Source organism: Pseudophryne corroboree, chromosome 1, assembly GCF_028390025.1.
Source record: "Pseudophryne corroboree isolate aPseCor3 chromosome 1, aPseCor3.hap2, whole genome shotgun sequence".
In the NCBI taxonomy this organism is placed as follows: Eukaryota; Metazoa; Chordata; class Amphibia; order Anura; family Myobatrachidae; genus Pseudophryne; species Pseudophryne corroboree.
In genome coordinates this window covers 805,333,849-805,349,629 of record NC_086444.1, presented here as the reverse complement: position 1 = coordinate 805,349,629, position 15,781 = coordinate 805,333,849, and the positions used below count along the sequence as shown (strand labels likewise).

Here is a 15,781-nt window from a genome sequence, read left to right as displayed (position 1 = left end):
AAGTCATGCAGTAATCGGTGGTGAAAAGTGCTGTGATAAGGTGTAAGAGTCCTTAACGCGTTTCCCCGCCTCCCTCCGGGTTCAGCGGCTTCATCAGAAGTAGACTCATTGCTCCATTTTACTCTATTTAAACCTCGTGGTTAATTGCCGTGATGATATCATCCCGCAGTTGTTTCCTTGGCGTGTCACGCCTCTCTCTGATTTTGGATCACAGACGGCATAAGCTTTACTTGTCACACCTGTATGAGTCCAGCTGGTGTCCATATTATCTTCATTAAATACCGATCTCATATGACTTAGTCATTTAGTTTGATCTCATTAGAATTACTACCAGCCTATTCTCTAAGAGCATATTTGAAGCATTATCATAAAATATGTATATATACATTTATTAGAAACATAATAAAATAAATACATAATAAATGAAGCAATTATCCTCTCTCTCTTGTGAGACATGTCATCATAACAATAATAGCACACACATATAACAAAAACAGAAAGAATAAAAGGTAATTATAGATCCTATATACATATAATTAATTCGAAGTAAGATTTATGTAGTCAATATTTAGTGTCGAAATATTCTTCTAGAGGCAATGAACAATAATAATTCTACCAATAGAGATGGGAATATACTAACTTCTTCAATAAATCAATCTAGTTGATTTTTTTTTTTTTCCTAAATGATTTTTTACAACGATGATGTAATATAGACAAGAAAGCTAACAGCTATTTCTGAAAAGAGGAAAAAAATGGGATAAGAGGAAAAGAAAAAGAGGAAAAGGCAGGAATAACAAACATATTAATATTAATAGTCCTACCAGGTTCTACAGTGCATTTTATTATAGTGATATCTAGATAGTAGCAAGAATCACTTAATATGTATATAAGGCAATAGTCGGCGGCATACATATTAATAAGCCGTCCTCACTATCGCCCAACATACTATATTATCAATGGAAAAGAAAAAGAAAAGGGCACCAATATTTAGAGGAAAGCTAATTTCTTGCTCAGCAAAGCATACAAATAAGAGAAAAGAAAATCTCAAAGACACACAGCTAAGGAAAACGACCCATACCTATTTCAGATATTGTTAAGTTCAATGGTATCGTTAAGTCCATTCGGTACCATTGAATTTATGAACATCCGTATCCCTGTAGATATAACGTAACAATTGTTGTAACAAAGTGACACAGCATACGCTAATCTTTGTAGCCAGCAGAACCGCTGGTAGCTGTGTAAGGAAGATTTTAGTCAGAGCAGCGTGACAATGTCCGTATGTTAATTTAATACTGGTGAAGTTTTAAAAAGATTGTCTGGCCAGACAAAAAAAAAGAGTTTTAATACATATGCTCACCACTCTCTTCCAGCAATAAGAATCTCCGTGACTGTCTCCCGGCTGCTGGTGCTTTACCTTTACATGCAGTCGTTTCAGGAGGAGGTCATCTGTGTAGATCCAATAATTAGTGCTGGCGGTGGGCGGTATGATGCGGTCAATGAACAAGACTATTCAGCCACTCTCTTCCAGCATTGGATTCTCCGTGATGATCTCCCGGCTGCTGGTGCTTTCTACCTTTTCACGCAGTCGTCTCGGGAGAAGATCATCCGTGTAGATCCAATAATTAATGCTGGCTGTAAGTCATGCAGTAATCGGTGGTGAAAAGTGCTGTGATAAGGTGTAAGAGTCCTTAACGCGTTTCCCCGCCTCCCTCCGGGTTCAGCGGCTTCATCAGAAGTAGACTCATTGCTCCATTTTACTCTATTTAAACCTCGCGGTTAATTGCCGTGATGATATCATCCCGCAGTTGTTTCCTTGGCGTGTCACGCCTCTCTCTGATTTTGGATCACAGACGGCATAAGCTTTACTTGTCACACCTGTATGAGTCCAGCTGGTGTCCATATGTCTCGGTCCTGGCAATCGAACAGATCAAGGCTACTTATAGAGGGGGTGACAGGTTTGGACGCCTCTGTAGACGTGAGGCGTTCTGGATTTTTAAATTGGATTCAATGGTACCGAATGGACTTAACGATACCATTGAACTTAACAATATCTGAAATAGGTATGGGTCGTTTTCCTTAGCTGTGTGTCTTTGAGATTTTCTTTTCTCTTATTTGTATGCTTTGCTGAGCAAGAAATTAGCTTTCCTCTAAATATTGGTGCCCTTTTCTTTTTCTTTTCCATTGATAATATAGTATGTTGGGCGATAGTGAGGACGGCTTATTAATATGTATGCCGCCGACTATTGCCTTATATACATATTAAGTGATTCTTGCTACTATCTAGATATCACTATAATAAAATGCACTGTAGAACCTGGTAGGACTATTAATATTAATATGTTTGTTATTCCTGCCTTTTCCTCTTTTTCTTTTCCTCTTATCCCATTTTTTTCCTCTTTTCAGAAATAGCTGTTAGCTTTCTTGTCTATATTACATCATCGTTGTAAAAAATCATTTAAAAAAAAAAAAAAATCAACTAGATTGATTTATTGAAGAAGTTAGTATATTCCCATCTCTATTGGTAGAATTATTATTGTTCATTGCCTCTAGAAGAATATTTCGACACTAAATATTGACTACATAAATCTTACTTCGAATTAATTATATGTATATAGGATCTATAATTACCTTTTATTCTTTCTGTTTTTGTTATATGTGTGTGCTATTATTGTTATGATGACATGTCTCACAAGAGAGAGAGGATAATTGCTTCATTTATTATGTATTTATTTTATTATGTTTCTAATAAATGTATATATACATATTTTATGATAATGCTTCAAATATGCTCTTAGAGAATAGGCTGGTAGTAATTCTAATGAGATCAAACTAAATGACTAAGTCATATGAGATCGGTATTTAATGAAGATAATATGGACACCAGCTGGACTCATACAGGTGTGACAAGTAAAGCTTATGCCGTCTGTGATCCAAAATCAGAGAGAGGCGTGACACGCCAAGGAAACAACTGCGGGATGATATCATCACGGCAATTAACCGCGAGGTTTAAATAGAGTAAAATGGAGCAATGAGTCTACTTCTGATGAAGCCGCTGAACCCGGAGGGAGGCGGGGAAACGCGTTAAGGACTCTTACACTTTATCACAGCACTTTTCACCACCGATTACTGCATGACTTACAGCCAGCATTAATTATTGGATCTACACGGATGATCTTCTCCCGAGACGACTGCGTGAAAAGGTAGAAAGCACCAGCAGCCGGGAGATCATCACGGAGAATCCAATGCTGGAAGAGAGTGGCTGAATAGTCTTGTTCATTGACCGCATCATACCGCCCACCGCCAGCACTAATTATTGGATCTACACAGATGACCTCCTCCTGAAACGACTGCATGTAAAGGTAAAGCACCAGCAGCCGGGAGACAGTCACGGAGATTCTTATTGCTGGAAGAGAGTGGTGAGCATATGTATTAAAACTCTTTTTTTTGTCTGGCCAGACAATCTTTTTAAAACTTCACCAGTATTAAATTAACATACGGACATTGTCACGCTGCTCTGACTAAAATCTTCCTTACACAGCTACCAGCGGTTCTGCTGGCTACAAAGATTAGCGTATGCTGTGTCACTTTGTTACAACAATTGTTACGTTATATCTACAGGGATACGGATGTTCATAAATACCCTGAAGAGCTGCTATATTTCTCTAAACTGGATTGATTTAGGAAAGCAGTTAAAATTTATATTATAAAGGATACTGCTGAATGTTTATCTTATTGACCAGACAAATAAGAGCGTATTTTTATATTTATAATTATAATTTTAAAAGTGTTTAAATTACCGGCCGGTGGTGATATGTATTAATGTATTAAATTTTATTTTGTTTTTGTAATGAAGCAATAAATCTTGTTGCCCAATCTATTTGCGCCACAAATATTTTTTTGTTCCACGATTTTTTCTATTTATAAGGTTGAGTAGCCTTATTTGTTGGCTGCATTTAAGACTGGTGTGCAGTGAGCGCTTGGTAACATTTCTTGTAGATTACAGTTAAGCTGCAGTTAGGGTTGTGTGTTAGAGTTAGTGTTGGTAAAAACTAAAGTGCATTGGATAGCACGTTCTCGACATGGAAACTGTCAACATTTTGGCACTGTCAACATTATGTCAATGTTGATATTGCAAAGGTCGGAATTTTGAAAATCAAGTACATGTCGACATTCTGAATGTCAGCACTCAGACCATGGTGACATTATGGTTTCAGCATTCTGAATGTTGACCTGATATACCATACCCCACACCCATACAAAAGATAGTAGCACAACAACTGGAACTGTTGGTGAGTAAAGTCTGTAAGGCAGAAGCATTATAAGCAACCACTTTTAGAGCAACCACTGGTGAGCTGCATTTTCCATGGTAGTGTTATAATATATAGGGAAATGGAGACATGTTGGTGCTACATAAATCCTTTGTGTCTCTGTAAATTACAATTTAGTTCATATCAAATTCAGGGAAAACTGTTGGCTGCGTTCAGATACTTGAAGACGGAAATTGTGAATACAGTAAGTAGTTGCTAGTTGGTTAGAAAAATAAATCATGGTTATTGTGAATGATCAATATATGGCATTTAGGCCTGTGTTTGGTTGTGTTTTTTTATTGTCACATTTTGTAATATCTAAATTCTAAACAGATATTTATTTGTTTGTTTTTATCAGTGTGATCATTTTTACATACATGATCAAGATTCACTTCTACATCTATTAAGTGAGACATGTAACTTGCTCTGTAGTACTTTTGAATTAACACCCATCAATAGATACATCTGCAACTATACATTTTCAGTTGTTCTGTGGAATATTGCAGTTACTTTTTTTAGTTTTGTTCTTTCATCCCATCTTTAGACATCTGCAAAGTGCTGTATAAAGGCCATTACTCACTTCTAATTCTTCTACAGTAGATCTCTTTGCTGCTTTTGACACTGTTGACCATTCTCTTCTCATACAAACACTACAATCACTAGGTCTTCAAGACACAGCCCTTTCTTTGTTCCTATCCTACCTATCTAATCGCTCCTTCAGTGTCCGCTTCTTTGAATCCACCTCCTCTTCACTACCTCTTTCAGTTGGAGTACCGCAGGGCTCAGTCTTAGGTCCTCTGCTTTTCTTAATTTATACTCATCTCTTGGTAAACTAATCAGCTCTTTTGCATTTCAGTATCATCTGTACGCAGATAATTCTCAAACATACATAGCCTCCCCTTTTTTGTCACCATCTGTATTGCGCCATGTCGCTGAATGCCTTTCGGCCATTTCATTTCAGATGTCATCTCGCCACCTCAAACTTAATATTTCCAAAACAGAGTTAATTATATTTCTACCGGCCAATAGTAGTTACCAACCTGATATCTCTATCACTGTTGAGAACTCGATAATCAATCCTCAGGTCAGGTACGTATGTTAACCTCCCCCCCACCCCCTAACCGTAACCCTCTCTTAATGCAGCCTAAACCTAACCCTCCCCAGGGTGCCTAAACCTAACCCCCCTCCCTACCTGCAGCCTAAACCTAATTCTTCCTCCCCCTGCAGTCTAACCCTCCCCGAAGGTGCCTAAACCTAACCCCTCCTCCCCGTAGCATAAACCTAACCTCCCTCTCCGCAGCTTAACCGTCCCCCCCCGCAGTCTAAACCTAGCTTATCCCCCTCCCACGGCTTACCTCTGCAGTGGAAACACGTCTTCCACTTAGCTCTTGAGAGAGCTGCAATTACCTACAATCCACAGCAATTCCATTATTCCTGCACCACTGCCCAGTGCCTACAGATACTCACTGGCTGGTGAGCTGTATAACACCCTGCTCCGCTCCATGACAACCAGTGTATAACAGTGATTACAGCTGTACCTGCTAGCAATAAACCAAGACCACTGGTTAAGTAATTGGGCTGCTAGTTTGAGTTATCCGCTGATGTGTGATTGCATGTGCAGCCGAGCGGGACGAAAACGTTTTTTGCAGTTTCTGAGTAGGTCTGAACTTACTCAGCCCTTGCGATCACTTCAGCCTGTCCGGTCCCGGAATTGATGCCAGACGCCCGCCCTGCAAACGCCTGGACACACCTGCATTTTCCCTACCACTCTTTCTGTCAATCTCCGTGCGAATGGATTCGTCGCTAGAAGCATTGCGCAGCAACGATGCTGTTTGTACCCGTACAATGCACGTGCGCATTGCTGTGCATACGCATGCGCACTGCAGTAGTAACCTGATCGCTGCGCTGCGAAAATCGGCAGCGTGCAATCAACTCGGAATAACCCCCATAGTGTAAGTCTATTTTTGTGATAGATTGACATTTTCTAAATATGTTTCTCATCCTTTATTTAACCTCATGAAATGCTATACATACATATTTAGAACATCAGCATTGACAATCAAACATAATGAATGTGTTTGACTCTAAAGACTAGTGAGCAATATATCATGTAGTAACAAAATACATTTTGGAACAACTGAAGACAAATTACAATATGTAGGTATATCTGTTTGGAGAGTTTTACCAATGACCTATTGGAATAAAGTGTTTTAAGAAAATTGTAATGGACAGTATGGACAGTGCAAGTGCAGTGTTGGACTGGCCCACAGGGGTAGAGAGGAAAACTCCAGTGGGCTCCAATGCCTGAGGGATCAGGTTCCTGACTGCGCACTTGGATTATACATTATACACCTGTTACATTACACTGCACAGGACTATGGTGTATTTTGTACAGTGCATTGCTGTTATTAATCTGCTACATATCATGCATGCACTAGCAGTGTTTACTATATTTATTTATAAAGGGGCCCAGACCATGCACTCTCTATTGGTTAGCTGAGCCTCTATGGTGGATGGGCTAGGGGCGTGGCTCCCCTAAGTGTGAGTTGCTATCACTACATTTGGGTGGGCCCTTCATGCTCCAGTCTGACACTGATCAATTGTTTCTGGATGTGAAGGTTGGTCATCTTGTCCGGGTGCTGCTCTGAAAGAAAAAAACTGTCAGGACTCAAACACATCCTTTCCCCTCCTCTTCCCCATAGGCTAGATTTATACTTTTATTTTTCTAGGGCTAAACCAGATGTGTGAGATGGATGATGGTGTTTTTTCAGCTATACTAATAATGCTAAAGTGCTGACAAGGCCATCATTATTCTTTGCTATCAGCATCTTGCACTCCCTAAATTTCTCCAAGTAATCAGGTTAAAAACACAGTGAAATTAGGAATGTAATTGTGAAGGTTGAAACTTCATTAATATGTAAGTGGCTTCAGAAACCCAAGGCCTACTAGGGCCAGGCTGTCCCAGTTCTCAGTACAACTGGAACTAGGATAGCAAAGTGGTGTGTTTCTGTGTGTATGTGTGCAGGCGGGGGGGGAGGGGCTCTCGGGATCCCAATGGTCAGGATACCGATGCGGAATCCCGAAAGCCAACAATGCCGACATTCGGAATTCCAATGCACAGGGGCTATTCCCACTCACGGGTGTCTACGACAACCATAGAGTGGGAATAGAACCTGTGGCGAGCGCAGTGAGCCCCCAAGGGGACTTTTTTCACTCACCCCTCTGCCGGTAAGTCATACTGAATTAAACATGAGGGTTGGCCTGGAGTCAGAGTTCCACTCACCCATTCACCATTGAGAAGCTATTTAATGCTATGTTGACTGGCAAAATTTAGTTTTTAAGACGAATGCAGCTACAGCACTATGGCCAGCCAGAACGGGTTGCTCATAAAGGGCTAAAGAGTCTCTCACAATGTGGCCAAAAAGCACAATAAAGCCCTTGTTGTGAGTTCTGGTAAAGGCTGTCAGTCATTAAATGAAACCTACCTGGGCAGTGGTGTAAATAGAAATATATGCTACAGAGCATTTAAAAAATGTATCAAAATCTACAAGGTAGAAATGGATAACAAGAAGCGTGCTTTCAGAGCATTTAAATCTAATGGAAAGGAGGAGTCATTCAAGTATTACAAGGAATGCAATAAAAAATTCAAAAAAGCAATAAGAGTAGCTAAAATGGAACCAATCCTAAAAAGTTTTTTAAATACATAAACAGTAAAAGGTTACAAAAGGAGAACATAGGTCCTATAAAAGATGAATTTGGAGTATTGATAAATGATGACAAAATAAAAGCGGAAATACTGAATACGTTTTTTTCATCAGTGTTCACCAGAGAAGAACTGATGGTGGGAGGCAGAGGCAGAACTCTGGGAGGCAACGGAGTCATCTGCCGCCGGGCGCCTGCTCTGAAGAGGGGCACCTCTCCTCCCATTCTGTGACACCATTGAATTAAGTTAATTGAGAGCTGCTGCTGTCTTTTCAATGGCCGATTTCCTCACTGGTCCTTGCACCTTTCAAATCACACCCTCTTTATTATACTGAATATACACATTTTACAAGTGTCACATCCAGGATTAGAAACCACGACCTATTACACTGGAAGCAGTCACCTTACTGATAAAGCTGTCTGCTCCTGTATAGGAAATATGAGAATTCTAACTATGGCCCTCATTCCGAGTTGTTCTAGCTGCTTTTAGCAGCATTGCACATGCTAGGCCGCTGCCCTCTGGGAGTGTATCTTAGCTTAGCAGAATAGCGAATGAAAGGTTAGCAGAACTGCTACTAAATAATTCCCTGCAGTTTCTGAGTAGCTCCAGACCTACTCCTAGACTGCGATCACCTCAGTCTGTTTAGTTCCTGGTTTGACATCACAAACACGCCCTGCGTTCGGCCAGCCACTCCTGCATTTTTACCTGGCACGCCTGCCTTTTTTAGCACACTCCCTGAAAATGCTGAGTTGCCGCCCAGAAACACCCACTTCCTGTCAATCACAAATGAATAAATGTCGCTCGAGCTTGGGTAAAACTACAAACTTTTGTGTGAAAGTACTTAGCGCTTGCGTGCTGCGTACCGTGCGCATGCGCAGAATTGCCGTTTTCTTCACTTGAAAAAATAGAAAATCGGCAACGAGCGATCAACTCGGAATGACCACCTATATACAGTATATACATATTTTTCAGAACACCACACACACACACACACACACACACACACACACACACATACATATATTTATCTTAATATAGGAAATAGGGGGGCATCAATATTTATCTTGCCTCCGGGCAACTGGGACGAACTTACGCCACTGGTGGGAGGAGTGCATAACAACAGTGACAGTAATGATTGGTGGTTAGATACTTGTTTAAGTGAAGAAGTAGTCCGGGAGAGACTAAGCAAAATTAAGATTAATAAATCACCTGGTCCTGATGGACTTCACCTGAGGGTTCTTATGGAGCTTAGCTCAGAACTAGCAAGACCCCTATACTTGATTTTCAATAGTTCAATCAGATCAGGCCTGGTACCGAAGGATTGGCATAGAGCTGAGTGTCACAACTGAGGGCCTGAGCTGACGGAAGGCAGCCTCAGTTGTAGGGGCTGAGATGTACCGGAACCTGGGAGGTTGTATCAGACCCCTGGACATGTAAGTAACATGAAGAGAAACCGCCCGAAGGCGTGACCACGACAACTTGAGTAAAAGTCAATGATATTTATTTATGACAAACTCCATGCATCACAGTAGCAGTAAAAAGTAACATAAAAATCAGCAGAGAAATAATAATACAGTTCCTGGGTACTACAGGGTGGCAGGGGCCACAGAGCTCTGGTGGTATGAGACAGTTCTTATTATCTGCAAGTTGGAAAGTCCTTACCAGGCTCAACTGTAGCAATGAGGAAAGCCCAGGGTCGTACCAGCTGGTGTTCCAGGGAAAGCTGGACTGCTGTAGATAAAATGCTGCTGTGGGTACTGGTTAGAACCAGACAGGTGTTGGCACGGAGTGGATACTGGCTGGAACCAGTTAAATAATAAATAAAGCTTGAGAGCGATGCAATGTAGATGAAATGTAGAATTTGAGAGCGGAGAAATAATAATACCGGTGGAGAGTGGTAAACTGCAGAAAGGACACCGGCCCTTTAAGAGAAGCTGTACACTGCTGGAAGCTAAGCTGGAAGCAGGTGATGTTGTAGCTGGAAACAGGTGAGTCCAGAATGGATCGGAGAGTCAGGCTACACCGCAGATGGAATGCTGGTGCGGGTCTCTATAGCAGAAGTCTGGAGACAGGAGCTGGAACCTGGAAGACATTCACAGAAGAGAGACAAACTGGAACTAGGTTTGACAACCAAAGCACTGACGCCTTCCTTGCTCAGGCACAACCTATTTATACCTGCAGCAAGGAAGGCATTGGCTAGGCAATTATGCAAATTAATAATACTGACAACGGATTGGTAGGAATGATCAGCTGACAGAATCCAAGATGGCTGCGCCCATGCAGACACTTGGAGGGAAGTTTGGATTGTAATCCATGTGGTCTGGAAAACAGTAATGGCGGCGCCGGCCACCGGAGACAGGAGACGCCAGGCTGACAGATGCACATCCGACCACGCGGACACAGCGGAGGCCGCGGCTGACGTAATCGCCACTCTGAATGCAGAAGCTCAGGGACGGCGGCGGAGGCCGCGGGAGACGCCATGCCAGATGTATAAGGCGTTACTGTGACTACGTCCAGAGAGACAGGAGAGGATGCGGGAATGTGCACATCAGGATAACAGATGGGATCCGGTCCTGGAGCGCTGAGCCAGCCTTAGGAGGCATCTGATAGGTAAGAAATGGCGTCCAGATACCCGGATCGTGACAGCACCCCCCCCTTTAGGAGTGGCCCCAGGACACTTCTTTGGCTTTTGAGGAAACTTGGAATGGAATCTCCGGACCAAGGCAGGAGCATGGACATCGGAAGCATTGGTCCATGAACGTTCCTCAGGGCCATAACCCTTCCAGTCAATTAGATACTGAAGTTGACCGTAACGGTGACGTGAGTCCAGGATCTTGGCTACTTCATACTCAACGCCTCGTTGAGTTTGGACTTTCGGAGTTGGAGGAAGTGAGGAATGAAACCGATTCAAGATTAGCGGTTTCAACAGGGAAACATGGAATGTCCTGGGTATCTTTAAGAAGGGAGGCAACTGGAGTCTGTAAGCAACAGGATTGATGACTTGATCAATTTTAAAAGGACCGATGTAGCGAGGTGCAAACTTCATACTGGGAACTCTTAACCTCAAATTCTTCGTGGATAACCATACCCGATCACCCACCTTGAGAGCAGGAACTGCTCGACGCTTCTTATCCGCAAACTTCTTGTACCTGAACGATGCCTTGAGCAGAGCTGATCGTACGCTCTTCCAGATATTGGCAAACTGATGCAAGGTGATATCCACTGTGGGAACAGAAGTTGCTGGAAGCGGTTGGAACTCAGGGACTTTAGGGTGGAATCCAAAGTTGGTGAAGAATGGTGTTGAAGAAGATGAAGAATGATACTGGTTGTTATGACAGAACTCGGCCCAGGGAAGTAATTGAACCCAGTCATCTTGAGAGGAGGACACATAGATGCGGAGGAAGGACTCCAAGTCCTGATTCACCCTCTCAGTTTGACCATTGGTCTGAGGATGGTAAGCCGTGGAAAACTTTAGCTTGACTTGGAGGGCTTGACATAAACTTCGCCAGAATTTGGCTGTGAATTGAACTCCTCGATCTGAGATAATTTCTTCTGGAAGACCGTGGAGTCGAAAGATCTCTTGTATGAATACTTGAGCCAACTTGGAAGCTGACGGAAGACCGGTGAGAGGAATGAAGTGTGCCATCTTGGTGAACCGGTCAACTACCACCCAGATGGTATTAAACTTGTTGCACATGGGCAAATCTGTAATAAAATCCATCGACAAATGGGTCCATGGTCGACGGGGAACAGATAGTGGAACCAGTTGCCCCGCAGGCGACTGGCGGGATACTTTATGTTGAGCACACTTTGGGCAAGATGCAATAAACTCCAAAACGTCCTTTTTCAGAGTTGGCCACCAATAAGACCTAGAGATAAACTCCAGGGTTTTTTGGATACCTGTATGTCCGGCAAAGCGGGAAGCATGGGCCCAATGCATGAGCTTCTTCCTTAGTGTCGGCTTCACAAAACTTTTCCCTGATGGGGGCGTAGAGTCCATCCCTACCGTGGAGAATGCCAACGGATTTATAATAGGATGCTTGTCTGAAGACTCTGACTCATTTTCTTGCTCCCATGAGCGGGAAAGGGCATCGGCCTTGCGATTCTGAGAGCCCGGACAGAACTGGAGTTTAAAGTCGAACCTGGAAAAGAAAAGTGCCCATCTGGACTGACGAGGGTTGAGACATTGTGCGCCTTTCAGATATAGAAGGTTCTTGTGGTCTGTAAGGATGGTGATTGAATGAGAAGCTCCCTCCAACAGATATCTCCACTCCTCTAGAGCGAGCTTGATGGCTAGCAACTCCTGGTCGCCAATGGCATAGTTGCGCTCCGCTGGGGAGAACTTCCGTGAGAAGAAACTGCAAGGATGTAAATGGCCATCTTTAGCCCTCTGAGATAATACCGCTCCTACTCCAACGGAGGAGGCATCCACCTCTAGGATGAAAGGAGAGTCGATGTCAGGCTGTTTCAGGACAGGCGCAGAGATGAACCTCTGTTTTAAAAGATGAAAAGCTTGCATGGCTTCTTCAGACCACTTGGACGGGTTAGCACCCTTCTTGGTGAAAGCAGTAATAGGCGCCACAATGGTGGAAAAGTCTCGTATAAACTTTCGGTAATAATTGGCGAACCCTAAGAACCTCTGGACCCCTTTGAGGGTTAAGGGTACCGGCCAATTCTGGATTGCTTGTAGTTTCTCAGGATCCATCTCTAGTCCGGAACCGGACACAATGTACCCTAGAAACGGAATGGACTTGACTTCAAAGACGCATTTCTCTAATTTGCAATAGAGATGATTGACACGGAGACGGGACAGAACCTCCTTTACCCAAAAACGATGTTCCTCTAAATTGTTGGCAAAAATGAGGATATCGTCTAGATAGACCACGACATGACGGTATAGAATGTCTCTGAAGATCTCATTGACGAAATGCTGGAAGACAGCTGGAGCATTGCTCAATCCGAAGGGCATGACGAGGTACTCATAATGACCGTCACGGGTGTTAAATGCGGTCTTCCACTCGTCACCCTCACGGATCCGGATGAGATTGTATGCACCTCTCAAGTCCAGCTTTGTAAAGATGGTAGCTCCGATAACTCTGTCAAAGAGCTCAGTAATCAGGGGTAAAGGATAGCGGTTCTTAATGGTAATGTCGTTCAAACCTCTGTAGTCGATGCACGGCCGCAGACCACCATCTTTCTTTTTTACAAAAAAGAAGCCTGCGCCGGCTGGAGAAGAAGAAGGTCGAATGAACCCCTTTGCTAGGTTCTCTTTAATGTATTCCTCCATAGAATGCGTCTCGGGCAGAGACAACGGATAAGTTCGGCCTCGAGGTGGAACCTTCCCTGGAACGAGATCAATCGGGCAGTCCCATTCTCTATGAGGAGGAAGGATATCAGCAGAAGCTTTACTGAACACATCCGTGAAATCTTGATATGGAGGAGGTGGAACATCAGACGACCTGGGGGAGGAAGAACAGACAGGCAACACTTTAAACAAACATGTCTCAGCACAGGAGGGACCCCATGCCAGGATTTGCGTAGTCGTCCAATCAATTGTAGGATTGTGAAGACGGAGCCATGGAAGGCCCAGGACCACAGGATGTGTGGCTCTTGGAATCACTAAAAGTGAAATAAGTTCGGAATGAAGAACTCCCACTCTCAGATGAACTGGTAGAGTCCTTAGAGCAATAACTGTATCAAAAATTTTACTGCCATCCACGGCAGTTAAGGAAAAGGAGGAAGGAAGTCTCTCGGTGGGTAGGGACCACCGTTTAACATAGGCTTCGGTAATAAAGTTCCCAGCTGCTCCGGAATCCAGGAGGGCAATGACGTTCTGATAACGTTGAGCAACTTGAAGCGAGACTGGGAGATTACAATCTTGAGGAGATGGAGAGGAGATCATTACTCCTAGCCGGCCCTCTCCTTGACGAGCTAGGACTTGGAGTCCCGGACGTTTGGGACAGGCATTAATGGTGTGAGACGGAGCTGCACAATAAAGACAGAGAGACTCGGAGAGACGTCTTCGGCGCTCAGCAGGAGTTAAACGAGAACGGCCAATTTGCATGGGTTCATCTTTAGTTGGTGACAGTTGGCGAGGAGGAGGAGCAGAAGATTTTGGAGCAGATGATCTTCCACGCTCAGTTGCTCTCTCTCTGAAACGTAAGTCAACTTTTGTACAAAGTGAGATTAGCTCATCTAACTTGGAGGGTAAGTCTCTGGTAGCTAACTCATCTTTAATACGCTCGGATAAACCATGCCAGAATGCAGCATACAGGGCCTCGTCGTTCCATGCCAGTTCAGATGCCAGGATCTGGAACTGTATAAGATATTGTCCTACAGTATGTAATCCCTGGCGTAAACGGAGAATCTCAGACGAAGCTGAAGTTACCCGGCCTGGCTCGTCGAAGATGCGCCTGAATGTTGACACGAATGCAGTGTAAGAAGATAGCAGGGTGTCGGACCTCTCCCATAACGGTGATGCCCAGTCAAGGGCTGAGCCACTGAGAAGTGAGATGATGTAGGCAATTTTTGTACGGTCACTGGGAAAATTGCCAGGTTGTAGCTCAAACTGAATCTCACACTGGTTGAGAAATCCCCTGCAGAATCTTGGAGATCCGTCAAATTTTGCTGGCGTTGGAAGATGAAGACGTGGAGCAGAAATGGGTAAGGTGGGTGGGGTTATAGCTGGAGTCACTGTGGTTGACGCACCAGACGCGCCTGATCCACGGAGAGTTGTCTGAATCCCATCCAGCCGAGTAGAGAAATCCTGGAGACAGCGGATGATGTGGCCCTGTGCAGCCTCCTGATGTTCTAGTCGGGCTGCCAGTTCTTGCATCGGCCTGGCCGCTTGATCCTGGTCTCCGGCTGGATTCATTAGGTCAGTGCTTACTGTTACAACTGAGGGCCTGAGCTGACGGAAGGCAGCCTCAGTTGTAGGGGCTGAGATGTACCGGAACCTGGGAGGTTGTATCAGACCCCTGGACATGTAAGTAACATGAAGAGAAACCGCCCGAAGGCGTGACCACGACAACTTGAGTAAAAGTCAATGATATTTATTTATGACAAACTCCATGCATCACAGTAGCAGTAAAAAGTAACATAAAAATCAGCAGAGAAATAATAATACAGTTCCTGGGTACTACAGGGTGGCAGGGGCCACAGAGCTCTGGTGGTATGAGACAGTTCTTATTATCTGCAAGTTGGAAAGTCCTTACCAGGCTCAACTGTAGCAATGAGGAAAGCCCAGGGTCGTACCAGCTGGTGTTCCAGGGAAAGCTGGACTGCTGTAGATAAAATGCTGCTGTGGGTACTGGTTAGAACCAGACAGGTGTTGGCACGGAGTGGATACTGGCTGGAACCAGTTAAATAATAAATAAAGCTTGAGAGCGATGCAATGTAGATGAAATGTAGAATTTGAGAGCGGAGAAATAATAATACCGGTGGAGACTGGTAAACTGCAGAAAGGACACCGGCCCTTTAAGAGAAGCTGTACACTGCTGGAAGCTAAGCTGGAAGCAGGTGATGTTGTAGCTGGAAACAGGTGAGTCCAGAATGGATCGGAGAGTCAGGCTACACCGCAGATGGAATGCTGGTGCGGATCTCTATAGCAGAAGTCTGGAGACAGGAGCTGGAACCTGGAAGACATTCACAGAAGAGAGACAAACTGGAATTAGGTTTGACAGCCAAAGCACTGACGCCTTCCTTGCTCAGGCACAACCTATTTATACCTGCAGCAAGGAAGGCATTGGCTAGGCAATTATGCAAATTAATA

General features: G+C 43.7%; 1 long non-coding RNA gene across 7 annotated transcripts in view; it reads right to left on the bottom strand.

Moving 5' to 3' along the window:
* Window positions 1-15,781, bottom strand: part of LOC134910709 (uncharacterized) — a 323,989-nt gene that overhangs the window by 160,948 nt on the left and 147,260 nt on the right. For 2 of the 7 annotated variants that reach the window (XR_010176264.1, XR_010176268.1), the window contains exon 8: window positions 6,217-6,946. The exons of 2 other annotated variants lie outside the window; for them this stretch is intronic. This is a non-coding gene — a long non-coding RNA (uncharacterized LOC134910709). Of the gene's footprint in view, window positions 1-6,214; window positions 6,952-15,781 lie in introns of those variants that run through there. 3 more of the 7 variants (XR_010176266.1, XR_010176269.1, XR_010176273.1) reach the window with 3 other exon arrangements.